This window comes from Pogona vitticeps, chromosome 3 (assembly GCF_051106095.1).
Source record: "Pogona vitticeps strain Pit_001003342236 chromosome 3, PviZW2.1, whole genome shotgun sequence".
Lineage (NCBI taxonomy): Eukaryota > Metazoa > Chordata > Lepidosauria > Squamata > Agamidae > Pogona > Pogona vitticeps.
This window is the reverse complement of record NC_135785.1, coordinates 147,593,134-147,606,327: the sequence shown is the minus strand read 5'-3', so window position 1 is coordinate 147,606,327 and position 13,194 is coordinate 147,593,134. Positions and strand designations below refer to the sequence as shown.

At 41.4% G+C, this 13,194-nt stretch overlaps 1 protein-coding gene and 1 long non-coding RNA gene across 4 annotated transcripts in view; both read left to right on the top strand.

Moving 5' to 3' along the window:
* LOC144588300 (uncharacterized) overlaps positions 1–6,024 on the top strand; it is a 40,275-nt gene extending 34,251 nt beyond the window's left edge. Inside the window, exon 2 of one of the 2 annotated variants that reach the window (XR_013543800.1) lies at positions 97–6,024. This is a non-coding gene — a long non-coding RNA (uncharacterized LOC144588300). Of the gene's footprint in view, positions 1–92 lie in introns of both variants that reach the window. The other variant, XR_013543799.1, reaches the window with a different exon arrangement.
* Positions 1–13,194, top strand: part of GPC6 (glypican 6) — a 999,214-nt gene that overhangs the window by 546,898 nt on the left and 439,122 nt on the right. The gene's annotated exons all lie outside the window — the stretch shown is intronic.

The following is a 13,194-nucleotide window of genomic DNA, read 5'->3' as shown; positions in this document are numbered from 1 at the left end:
GTAGATAGGAAGGAAGGAAGGAAGGAAGGAAGGAAGGAAGGAAGGAAGGAAGGAAGGAAGGAAGGAAGGAAGGAAGGAAGGAAGGAAGGAAGGAAGGAAGGAAGGAAGGAAGGAAGGAAGGAAGGAAGGAAGGAAGGAAGGAAGGAAGGAAGGAAGGAAGGAAGGAAGGAAGGAAATTTCAGCATCCATAGTACTATTGTTGTATGAAAGTACAAAAATGATCTGCTGGCAGAGCAAATCTACATTCTATAAGGCAACTCTAAAAATGGGGGGAATTCAAACAAACCACTGCTATGTCCTATTAGGAACAGAGTGTTCAAGATCAAAATGAGTTTTTCTCTTCACATCATCTGCCCACCTAAACTTCTGTTGTTTCTCCAGCATCACTATTGTCATTAAGACTTATGTGCTGCTCTTCACATATGGAAATGGGATTCTGGGAATGGTGAAGATGAAATCTAATTGTAACATTAAGCAGAGCTGTAAGTAGCCTTTTTGATACCCAGGGTTTTACTGCCCTATTCATTAAAGTTGGATCACATGAGACTGATATATGCAGGGAGAGGACGAAGGAAGGGGAAGGAATGCTTGAGTCTGAGCACATGATATATATATGTGTATATACTTACAATGACAATAAATTATATGATGATGATGATGATGATGATGATGATTGATGATGATGATGATGATGATGATGATGATGATGATGATGATGCATATATGGATTCTGTGCTGACTCACCCACTTTGAGTTTCCTTCTGCCCAATGAGGAGTGGTTGGTGGTGATGCACGCATTCAAGGTAGGCAGTTTTGTGTCTATTCAACAACAGTTGGTTTGGTTCTGAAAATATTGTTGCCCTGGATCAAATCTCTTTCCTGCCCACCTCCATTATAGCAATGACATTAAGATTGCAACCATTACATCTCCCTATGATTCCAAGAGAGTGTTGTGTTTATCTAATCTGATTGCACTTTGTTTCTTGCTAGAACTTCACCAGATTTCACAAGGTTCTTCATATGCAGGATGGACAGGCCCTGAAACTTTAAGAAAGAGAGGGAATTCCATTTCTGTTTGATTTTGAAGGATTTTGCAGAATTTACAGGTTGCTTCAACTTGAGGGTTTCAAAATCTGAAAGTGAATGTAACAGGTTTCCCAATTATATGTTACATGGATAGCAAGAACAACATTCACAAAAAGCATAGTCCTTTTTCATTTTTTTAATTGGAAAAATTAGTGCCAAGAATTATATTTTTTGGGGGGGGAGGGCTGTCATATTTTGGGGTTCCATTGCTTTATCTCCTTTTCCTGTTTGTTGATGGGATAGATTATTTGCAATCTCTACACTTTTCATGAGAATCTTGGAAAGTTATATTTTTGGTCTCCTATGCCTGGACACTTGTGCTCTAAATAGGTTTCTCAGGTACCAATGGCAATTCCATTTGCCATTGGCAGGAGGTGGCTGGCGGCATGAGGCCAACATTTTCCCTATTGTTCACATATTATATATTGGCACATCAGGTGCCTGGCATTAATGTGACTCTGTGCATGTAAACAGCAGCCTTCCTCCAGAACAGATAGTACTGGCTGTGCTTCATCACCTAAGCCCACATTTGAGTGACAGCTGTGCACCAGAAAATTGGCATAATGCTTTGTTAAGAGGCATGGTGCCACTGATGAAAGATTAGGCAGCAAAGTGATTGCAAATGTGGTCTTTGGAAACTGGCAGAAGTACTGTAATAATGACTTCCTGCTTTTTATGACTTTGTGTGGAGGCCATTGTGAGATGAAAATATATGAACATATAAAAGATTTCTTTTGACCTAAAGTTTAAAGGACATGTTACTCTTCCACTAAAATGATTTACTTCTAGCAGGATTCTCCAGCCTTAAGTCTCCACTATACTCCACTGGGGTTCCTGACAGGCTTGCTGGCTGGGGAAAATGACAGCTGTAGTCCAGTAGCTTGGAAAAAGCTGATTTTGGGACAGGAAGCTAAGAGGAGATGGGTTCTGGGCTTCCACCCATTTCCTGCTGATGGCAGGCCTTCTGGTTCAAAGGAGGCAAGGACAAAGCAGTGAATCATATGAAAACGGAATGGCCATTTGCTTTTGAGGGCTTATAATTCTGCCATGTCTCTTTGATGGGTGTAGATGGATGACACAATCACACTTGATGCAGACACATGGCAGAAATACAACAGACAGCAGGGATTGATTGGAAGGAGGTAGGATGTCAGAACTGGTATATGGGCAGCAGTCACAGTTGAGTGAGAAACCATGAGGACAAGGTTGGACCAACAAGCAAACCAGAACTAAAGTCCAAACCAGGGACTAGGTGAAATATATCTCTGAATCCTCTAGTGAACATGAAGCTCTGATCAGGACACAGAGCAGAGAGCAAGACAGAAGTGTGGATCAAGAACTAATCAGGTGGCAGGAATGAGAAGGCAGATGAAAAGTAGAAGAATTACTGAGCTATGCAGGAACACATCAGAGCTCAGGATCACCATGTCACTCAGGCAAGGTCTCGGAGGAACAGGAAGTACTTTTATAATCATCATCACGATCTTAGAACTGCCCAGCTGGAACAGACCTTATGGATCATTGAATCCATCCCCTGTCAGGGAGGCACAGTGGGGAATCAAACTTCCAAATTCTGGTTTCACAGCCAAAAAACTAAATCACTGAGCTATCCAGCAGTTCTTCTTTCCCAAAAGTGTTTAGTGGCCAATTCTGGATAGGCAGAGTCAGTTTTTAATGCTCAAATAAACAGCAAACCTGCAGGCTAGTGTTGTATTATTTACTGCACAGAGTTTAACAATTCCTAACACAAAACCAGAATAGGTTAGTGTGCAGAGATGCTGCACCAGTGAAATTTTAGTGCACAACAGACTTCATTTTCCTAAAGGGATGTACAATATTTCTAGCAGACTCCTTTTTCTTATGACTCACTAATTGTCCCTTGACATACATTTACTTATATATCTTAATGAGGTTTTTATATGCCTTTATTAATGTATCATAATAGTTACTAAGAATGTACACACCATGTAATGTCAGGATCCTGTTGATGATTTCCGTGCACACAAACACATAATTGTACTACAACTTCATGTTTAAGAAATACAAATGGATAATAATAGTATTGTTTCAGTCTGAGGATGCAATTGATCAGGAATGAGGAATGTGTGACACTTCAATTGTTGAATGACCTGAACTCTCCTTATCCTCCCCCACTGACAGTGCTGCCTAGGACTGATGGGAGTTGTAGTCCAACAGCATACCGGAAGGCAACAGGTTCTTCCCTCTTGCAGAGAGGGCTGCTGGTTCAGCTGTGCTCCTGCTAAGAATTAACATTTAGCCGACCTGCTCCAAAGCAGAGAGACCTGGATATGTCTAGACTAGAGGAGAGAGTAGGCATAGGCAGGGCTTTTGGCCCCAGTAGCCCCCCAAGTTGCCTATGTTGGCATAGGTGATTCCTGGGGAAGACATGGCTTAGCGGGAACCCTGCACCTCTCTCTCCAAAGGACTCACACACATTGGGTCTGGTGAGTAGCATATCAGGGACATCTTTATTTGTGGGAATGTGTGGCTAATTGACCCAGTTTCCCCTACTCTGAGCAGCCCTGGAGAAGGCTGAAGTGCACCAGCACAGAAGCAATATCTGCTTTTGCTCAGGGTGATTTTCAAAAGCTCTAGCTTTTCCATGGGACTCTAGTTATTGAACATGTTAGAGCAGTGGTTCCCAACCTTGGGTCCTCAGGTGTTCTTTCACTAAAACTCCCAGAATCCTTCACCACTGACTGTGCTGGCCAGGGTTTCTGGGAGTTGTAGTCTAAGAACATCTGGGGATACTGAAGAGCACTGGATAAGAGCAGTAAAGCTATAGTAGCCCCAGCTATGTGGGCCAAGATTTTTCATGCATTCGTTTACATACCTGAAATAAACCTTTTCCACCTTTTCACTCTGCTGATTGAAAATGTGACCTGCCCTCCCCAACCCTTATAAAATTCTGCATAAATCACTTATTTAAGATTAGAGATATACTCCAGTCAAGATTTGTGGACAGTCCTGCGGCACATATTACTCAAGTTACGACACTGTATCTTCCTTTCTCTTTTGGGCAACTAGCAGAAGCTGAGCTCTTCCCGTGCTGTATTTCTGATAGTTTTATCCATCTGTGATAATACAGTGGGTTGTGTCGCTCCAGGTGTCAGCCACATCAGTCTGGCTGCTAACATGATCGGTAGCTGCTGGCAGGGTCATGATGGCAGCACTAATCTCGCCCCCTCAGTAAACCCTCTTCTGAAGCAAGATATCAACAAGGGACAGCATTCCATTACAGGAGGGGAAATGAGTTATGTCACTAAGAAGAAATCTCAGCTATTATAGATAATAACTAAAGGGAAGATGCTTTTGAGTCATTGTTCTTAGTAGTGCAGAAGCATCTCTCCAACACACATATGTTGATATTCCCTGGTATACACATAGTCCCAACACACCTATGCATGAGTTGCATCAGCAAGACAAACCAAAATCTTCAGAAATGTTACTATGTTTTTCAAAATGCCTGCCTGCCTGCCTGCCTGCCTGCCTGCCTGCCTGCCTGCCTGCCTGCCTGCCTGCCTACCTGCCTTCCTCAAGACCTATGGTACCCTCTTCCTGAGGTTACACATACCTGTTTCCCACTGCATTTTTGCAGCACACATGAAACAAGCTGGCTAGCTCTTATCTACAATGCTTTCTGTTATTGATGTTATATGTAGCTTTTCCTCTGCTGAAAGGATAGCCACTTAGGCCTTTCCAATGCATGGGGGTGGCATAGAGAATGCAGACATGCTTAAAATGTCTGTATGCTCATTTCTGTGTAGAGAAGTAAATTTAGAAATATTTTACACCAAAGATGCTAATAACCGTCATGAAGTTGACTTCTACTCTTGGTGTGGTTTGTATTTGCCATGTTATGATTAACTGTAAGAATGTAGCAACTTTTTCCATTGGTTCCTTCTGTAAACCTCATATGGTCTGTGGACTAAATAAAAATATTATAATTCATAAAGATGCAGAAGTAGACCTTTGGAAGCAGTAGCTATGATTTAAATACCAATACAACATATCTAATTATTGTTGACAAGACTGTGTCTAGTGGTGGCAGCTGCCCCATTCATCCTTCTAAATGCACTGGGGCACTGCTCTCTTCCCGTTTGGCTGGCCACTCAGCAGCCATGTAGGGAGACTCGTCCTCCCTCCCCCTGTCTGAAGTGCCCAGCTGAGCTGGAAAATAACGGTGTTCTGGGAGTGATTGGAAGCTTTTACATGTGCCTTGTTGCTTTTGAATGTATATTTGGTGTTGATTTTGCTTACTGATTGTCGTGTGGTATTTTATTGATTCTTTTTAATATTTGTACACTGACCGTTTTTGGCTTTTAAATATTGCCTTTTAATTATGTAAGCCATCTTAGATCCTTTTTAAGGAGAAAAGTGGGCTAAAAACATTTTAAACAGACAAACAAACTTGAGTGGCATTATCACTGTGGAAGAAAACCTTGGTACTCTCAAGAGGGACTCAATGAAATGAGTGGGTCTGGATAGTTCACGTTTTGAATGGATGATATTGCAGGAAGGAACCTAATATATAATTTCTCCATCACACATTATTTCTGTCCATCATCAGAATGGGCATTTCCCAGGTCTACCTAAAAACAATGAGTAGAAGTCCTTGTGCACAGACAAAAAGGAAAAGAAAAAAATAGAAATGGGCAATTGTCTCAATTTTTATGCCCCAAATTGAATGTAGAGAGGGAATTACCTTCCTGCTTATGTCTGTTCCAAACTACAAAGGCCGACTGAATACAAAATAATCAGAGGAGACAGCTTCCTGTCTAGCACAAAGGCACTTGAAAATCATCCAAATGAAGCTGCATCTGAAAATTAGTTGCTCATTTGCTGACAGCTTAAGATCACAAAAATACAGTTGACTGTTTCTGAATGCATCTCTTGTAATTTGTATGCTAATCCCATTTGTATCCAATGCTTATGCAAATTTGGACTTTATGTAGATTTCTCTCTCTGGCAAATTGGACTTGTATGCAAGAGGTCTGGATGCATAAGATCCAATATAAACACACACAAGGGCAAAGCAATTAATTCAAAATGAGTTTGCTAGACTCCGATAGGTGTCAGATACTGTAGCGAATTTAGGCTTTCTCTTGAAGGGTAGGATTTGCAGATCTGATTAAACTTTAATACATCACATAAACCTTGTAAAATCAGATACCTGTGCAAGCATAAATAAAGCAGTACGTTCAAAGTGGTGAATTGCCAGGGGTGCTTGAGGTATACAGACCACCTCTTTCCCACAAGCAGGTGCATCCTGCTCATTGTGATGAGACTTGCGTTATGAGCAAATTTATTGTAATTCATGCAAAATTCATAATTATTCAGTTGAAAGTTATCAGATATCTTCTGACTATAATGTTGTATCCTAGGCTTTGTTGCAGCTAATTAAGGGGCATTACTGATATCCCCAATGTATTGAGGACTAAAGACAACAGCCACCAAAACTGACTTGATAATATGTCACCATAAACTGCATAGTGATGATTTATTATTAAGACCAGGATGGTGTAGTAGAAGGAAAGGGTAAGAAGGCTGGCATTAGAGGCTGATGTGATTAGCACCTGTCAAGGCCTACATGCCTCCCACTGCTAGGCTATGGAGTCCTTTGGCCTATTTCCTCGTCTTCCTTGCTATCACTGCTTTTGACTGTGTTTTCTGCCAGGGCTATGCCAAAACATCGTGGCTGAAATCCTGTTGCTTAGCATAGTAAGTCACAACTAGAGTAGGCTCATTTGAAACAAGAGAACTTGCAGAGTAGTTGACTCATCAACTCCCCACAGATTCAGTGAGCCTACTTTAGTGCAACTTGCTACATTAAGCAACAGGATTTCAGCCTGCATATAAAAAAAAGCTTTTAACTAGGAGGGACCATTCTGGACTGGGATTGAATGTCAATCAATCCAGTAGCAGCCAATAGATCCATCTCTACCTCAGATTCTGTTTTTTCTCTCCTTTTTCCAGTCAGGGTTCTGTCAATGTTAGCAATGCATTCTGAAGACTTCTGTCAGATATGTAATCAGTCAGTCAGTAATGAAGATAGTTAACCAGTTAACCTCAGTGATGTAACAATTTAACATTTTCAAACAATATGTTTGTTTTTATGTAAAAGGAACTCTAAGTAAACAGAAAATTTTATTCTTTCTCATTATCAGAGTCCCTGAGTGAATGTATCGAGACTGGAAGTGCCAGTTGAGACAAACTAAAAAATAAGTGGTGTTCTACTGAGGGAAACTTGAAGCCAATCAGCTCTGTATTTTCCTGACTGAACCATTTCATCTGCTGTGTAATTAAGAGGAAGTTGCATTCTTCTTTTTATTTTAAGCCACACTCAATTCGTCACACACCTGATCTCCCAAGACCGCACAGGAAAAATGCCATTTAGAGCAGGAGTTGTAATAATCCTGTGTGCTTGTGTATCTTCCAGATTTTTTTAAACTTTCATAAATCCTGTAAGATTTCCCATAAGATTTCCAAGAAAGAAAATCATGCATAGAAAAAATGCCACTGCAGAGAGAAAAGAGATGTATTTGTTTCTCAATTTCCATAGTGAGAAGTTGTGGGATGTGCATTCTTAGGTGGAATGGAAGGCCGCTATATGTGGTGGCCAGGAGTCACTGTAGCTCCAGTGCTATCTTTGTACTTCCTGCAAGTTTTGACCCCAGTAAAATTCATCCAGGAGAAGACAATGTTGTGGGGGATACAAAGTAGTTTAGAGCTGCACACTTTGTTCTGTACTGGGAGAAAAAGTATGCAGCTTCTTCTACCCTTGAGAGCCACTCTGCTCCTCCAGCTAGGCATGCTATTGGTTCACTAAGGAGTCTTTCCCCAGAGCCTTCATCTCTGGAAAAAGGAAATGGGGTTGGTGGTGGCAAGATCACAATAAAATTCATCAAGTGCAAGTCTGCAGTCTTATGCATATTCTCATGAGGGTAAACCCCATTAAACAAACTGGGGTTTATGCACGAGTGAAAGCCAGAAAACCTTACACCACCTCCGTGGTCCCTCTGAAGGAATTCCCTAAATAGCTTTAAATTCAGGTCTCTTTTCTTTTGTTTCTGAAAAGTTTGTTCCCACTCCAACTTTAACACTCCTTTCCCTTGCATCACTGTGAGGTCAGCAACATGTTTATTGTAATTTTTGCTTGTTGCTTCTCATCTGTTTTCTGCTTACATAAGAATCACTTCTTTATCCCTTTAATTGAGCCCATGTACATCTTAACCATGGACTGGATGAACTCATGTAAACAAGCACCACTTAGTGCATACTTGCTTTGATAAAGAAAAATATGGTTTTCATTACTGACAAATTCTCGTTATGATAGGGAATCCTTAAGCTTCTTATACATTGAGGGAGGGGCACTGGCCTGCCTGAAATTTTGAACTTGAACTTTGTATTACTTTATTATCACCTACATGGGCTGAGCTTCTGACACTTGAGGTCTCAGATGTTTGGGGGGCCCAAGTCTCCATGCTTATTCTACACAATGGGTTAGATCCAGACCTAGACTATATGTACACTACAGAGTTATACCACTTAGACACCACTCTTAACACTGTGGTTTGTCATTCAATGAGGGGCTTAGAAGTACCTGCAGTCGTTCACAGAGGACTCTAGAGTGTCCTAACAGAGGATTTCTAGAGCCTGACTAAAACACTAAGTTCAGGATTGCATAGGAGGGAATGATGGTGCAAGTGGTATAACTCTGTAATGTAGATACAGTAATACAATCGAGTCATAAGCACATTTACCTCAGAAATAAATCATGTAAGTGTATGTCATGGAGTCAATTCTGACGTATGGGACTCTTTTCAGGGTTCTCTAGGTAGAGAGTAATCAGAAGTGGTTTACTCTTCCCTTCTTCGGGGGGGGGGGGTCACCCTGGGACTGTGCAGCACCCTGGCAGGCCCTTCTCCCAGGAGGCACAATGGGGAATTGAACTTGCAACCGCTGGCTCTGCAGCCAGATACCTAACTCACTGAGCTATCCAGCCAACTATTTGGAAATCCAGTAGGATCCTCTGTATCTGCTGTTTCAGTTACTGCGATTTGATTTAACTGTGGTTGACTGGGGCCCAAAATGAAGGGCAGCCCCTTCATCCTCTTTCCCATCAGCCTCTTTGGGCCAGGGAACTGAGGGATGGAGCCCAGTCCTTCTTTCCTCCAATGAGATAGGTCACTGGCAACTCAGTGCCTCGCTCCTTCCCTTCTTCCCACTCATCATTTGCATTGGAAGGCAATGTTGACTACTGTCTGAGGTTTTAGGCATCCACAGGTGGGGTGAGTGTTGGAGCAGATCCACCATGGATATAAGAGTCCTATTGTAAGCACCCCTGAACCCTGTGGCATTTTGCTCTCAGGAAAGTTGCTCTGGGCCGGAGCATTAGTTGTCATCTGAAATAATGGAATTTTAATTAGTCATGACTGTTGTCAGGTGCCATCAAATCACTTCCAACAACCTCACTGGATTTTTGGGATATGTGGGATATTCAAAGAGTAGTTTACCATTGCCACCTCTAGTAACTTTCCACAACCATGCAGGGATTTGAATCCAGATCCCTTGCATCCTACTCCAACGCAACACTACACTGGTTCTCATATTTCCTATAGCCCTGTGGTAAAGTTAAAAGAGGCCTAAAATGTGCACTTGGCAGTCTCAAAGATATTTTTCAGATATCGTAAGGCAGTGTTACTGTATTGCATTTCCCTTATCAAATGATCTCTTGACTATTGTAAGAAATTATTTTCACAGTAAATAGTTCTCTCAATTTTTCCAAAATTCACATTGATTAGCTCTGGCTGAGAATTCTGTAATTGCAATGCATTGATTTTCACAATATCTAGCTGATTTAACTCTCAAATATTGGGACCTCAGATTACATTTTCCCAGAGTTAGGTGCCTATTATTGTAAAGAGGGATTTCCAAAAACTGATGTTCTAGGATTTAGTTTCAGAATGCTTCAGCGACTGACTGCACTTCCACTGTGTGAGTGACAGGCTGACATGATGAATGTCTGTCATTGAATCTCCATTTGGGTAATACTATGTTTTGCTACCTGACACTGACAAGATTTCCAACAAAAGCAGTCCCTTTTTCAGCCACCAAGCCCCAATATTACAGGAGGACAACCCTAGGAATCAGGATAGAATCAAGAATTTAAGGCTACAAACATCTCTGTGTTAGTCCCCTGCCCCAAATATAAAAATACAACCTATTGTACCTCAAAGTTTAACAAGTTCTTTATGGCATGCTTTTCCATGATTCACTATATTGCCACCTTACTCGCCGATACATCACGTGACTCAGCCACAGGCACGGACCGCTGACAGACGCATTGGGGCGTACCTTTGGAACAAAACTGAGGAAATGTGCTTGTAAAAACTTAGACCAGCACCTTAATTTCACAGTGGGGAGGGTTAGTGCACATCAATAAAAATGAGTTCATCTGAGAAAAGTGCACAAATGGAGAAAATGCTTCAAAACACATCATGAAATATGTGTTAGAAAGTGAAAAGTTATATAGCAACATAACACATCAATTTCAGGGAAAGAAGGGGAAAAGAAAAATCTTGTAGTCCATTATGGTACTTAAGAGGGGATGAGAATCCTGGAGGGATTCAGAGAAATGCAGCAAGAACTAAACTGACAGACTATCACATCCCAGTGTACAATGGGGTGTTGCTGTATCTGTCAAAATGCCTCTAAAAAGGAGACTGCTGCAGGTAGGTGGCACCCACAGAAGGCACACTTAAAGGGAATTCATCACAGTTCTAGCCTGAGGCTGCCTTTGCTGGGTGCATCCGGTGTAAAGCTGGAAAGCTAAAGTTTTACTTTAAATGCTCAAAGGACAAGGGAAGCAGGTTGTGATGGGCACAAGAGACCAAAAAATCAGAGCTCATCAAAATATTTGGGGATGGCTCTCTAATCAGCTACATGCAAAACCGTTCAGCCTTTGAATATTACAGCTGCTGGGTGCATCTTGACGGTGAAATGACAGAGGACTGTCCAACATGTCACTGGCTTCAGAACAAATATTTCTTTCCACTAATTTGGGCATTGCCATTTTTAAGCCGGCTTTGCTATCACAGCAGGCACCATTCGGCTGTATTTTAAAAGTCTGTCCAGCTTTGGAACAGGCATGCATCTTGTGCCAAACACACCGTGACATGCTGCACACCTCTGCTGGCTATCACATTAGCAGGAACCTCAGTGAAGAGGAAAAGGGCAGAGAAGAATGGGAAGGACACACGAACGTCATAGCCAGTGTAGGGCCTTGAGCCAAATGGAGGCAGTGGGTGGTGTTTCAGCTTGAAATGGTGAGCAGAGTTACTCTTTCTTTTGGGTTCATAAGACATCCATGGCATGGCATAGCAGCTGAAGTGTCAATCTGGGGCTGTGGTGGTCTAGATTTAAGTCCCCATTTCCCCATGAAGGTTAGTTTATGTGCATTATGGGGTTGTTGCTCTTTTTATTCAAAACTGGATTTCATTAAAATCAATAATGATAACAAGAAAACACAAGATATTAATTAAAATGCAATGAAAGACATAACAGCTATGAAAACAGCTGATAAGATAATATGCATTTCAAGGGATATTCCAATCTTGGGAACCACCACAGAACATATATCTGGTAAATATGAATCCATATTACCCTAACATTGAGCCCAGCATTGTCGCCTTTGACTGCCAGCAGAGTCTCAGGCAGAAAGAGGCTCTTCCCATCACCTGCTACATCAGCCTTTCAATTGGACATGCCATGGATTTGACCTTGGAGTCTTTTTTTTATACAAAGCTTCTTTATACAAAGCCTCTGCTCGGACCCTTAGCTACAGCCTTCCTAGTCCAAATGGTGGTGGAAGAGAACTCAGAAAAGAGTGCTAAGTTTCCATCTGGCCTTACAACTACAAAAGGCGAATGTGTCTTACTGATGTTTCACTGACAGATATTGTTCTTTCTATTGAAGACGTGGGAGTCATTGCTCCTTGTCCTCTATGTTGTTTTCTCTTTTGCCAAGAGGGAAAGGAAAGTAACATTTAAATTCCTGCAGTTTTACTTTTGTGCTATATAGCTGCATCTTCTGTAGGTGTCATCTCCATGAAAGGTGTGGGAAGAAACGTTACAGCACCGCATATAGTGGTCCATATCTGCAGTTCTAACAGATTTCATTCCGTCTTTTCAAGGTGAATGAAAAGGCCAGATTAAGTGAATACTCTGACCATTAAATATAGTTTTAAATTCAACTTTAAAATGAAATGGAGAGTTCAAAAAAAAAACTCAATTCCTTTGAGACAACTTCCTCAAGTGACTGGGAAAGCAACCGGCTCCAATCCTGGTTTGGCCAACCTTGCCTAGCTAATGAAGCAAATGCAGAATATACAACATGGCAGAGTTTCAGTAAAGATGGCACTTAATCTATAAGATGAAAAATATGTCATCGTTATGATGACACAGCCCAAACAAACATTAGTCAATAAATGTGAATGTGTTAGTGGAAATCATTACAAGGAGAATGATTGCTTAAATACAGAAGGGTAAAAGTCAGTAATTATTAACTGAGAATCATTTGCCAGCTTGCCAAGATACAAACCCTGTGAATATTTATTATCCTAGAAAAATAATCAATATTTTCTAAATAGAAGCTCGTGCAGTTTAGACTTTACTGAAGTTTGTGTAACTACTATATACAATCCTTTATTACAGCTGAAAACAGTTCTGTTCCCCCCCCCATTTTTTCCTTACATTTAAACTTGATTTGCTGTTGTATCCAACTAGTTGTAAGGGACATAGATAATGATTATTTTCTGGGCAACATCCCCCCAAATTTTCAGCACCATTGGGTGCAGCTCCACCCCTTACATGTGTAAGTTTGTCCCCCCCCCCGCAAGCAGGGTTCCATCGTGACTGGAACCAAAGGGGCTGAAAAAGATTGCTGTGGGTCTGTGTGGGTCTGTGGGGAAGAGGGGCCCTGCACGGAGGAGAGTAGAATCTCATGCACAAGCACAGGCAAGCACCTCAGAGGGAACCTTTTTCCTGGGTCTTGATCCTAATTTGATCTACCTGTTTATGTAAATAT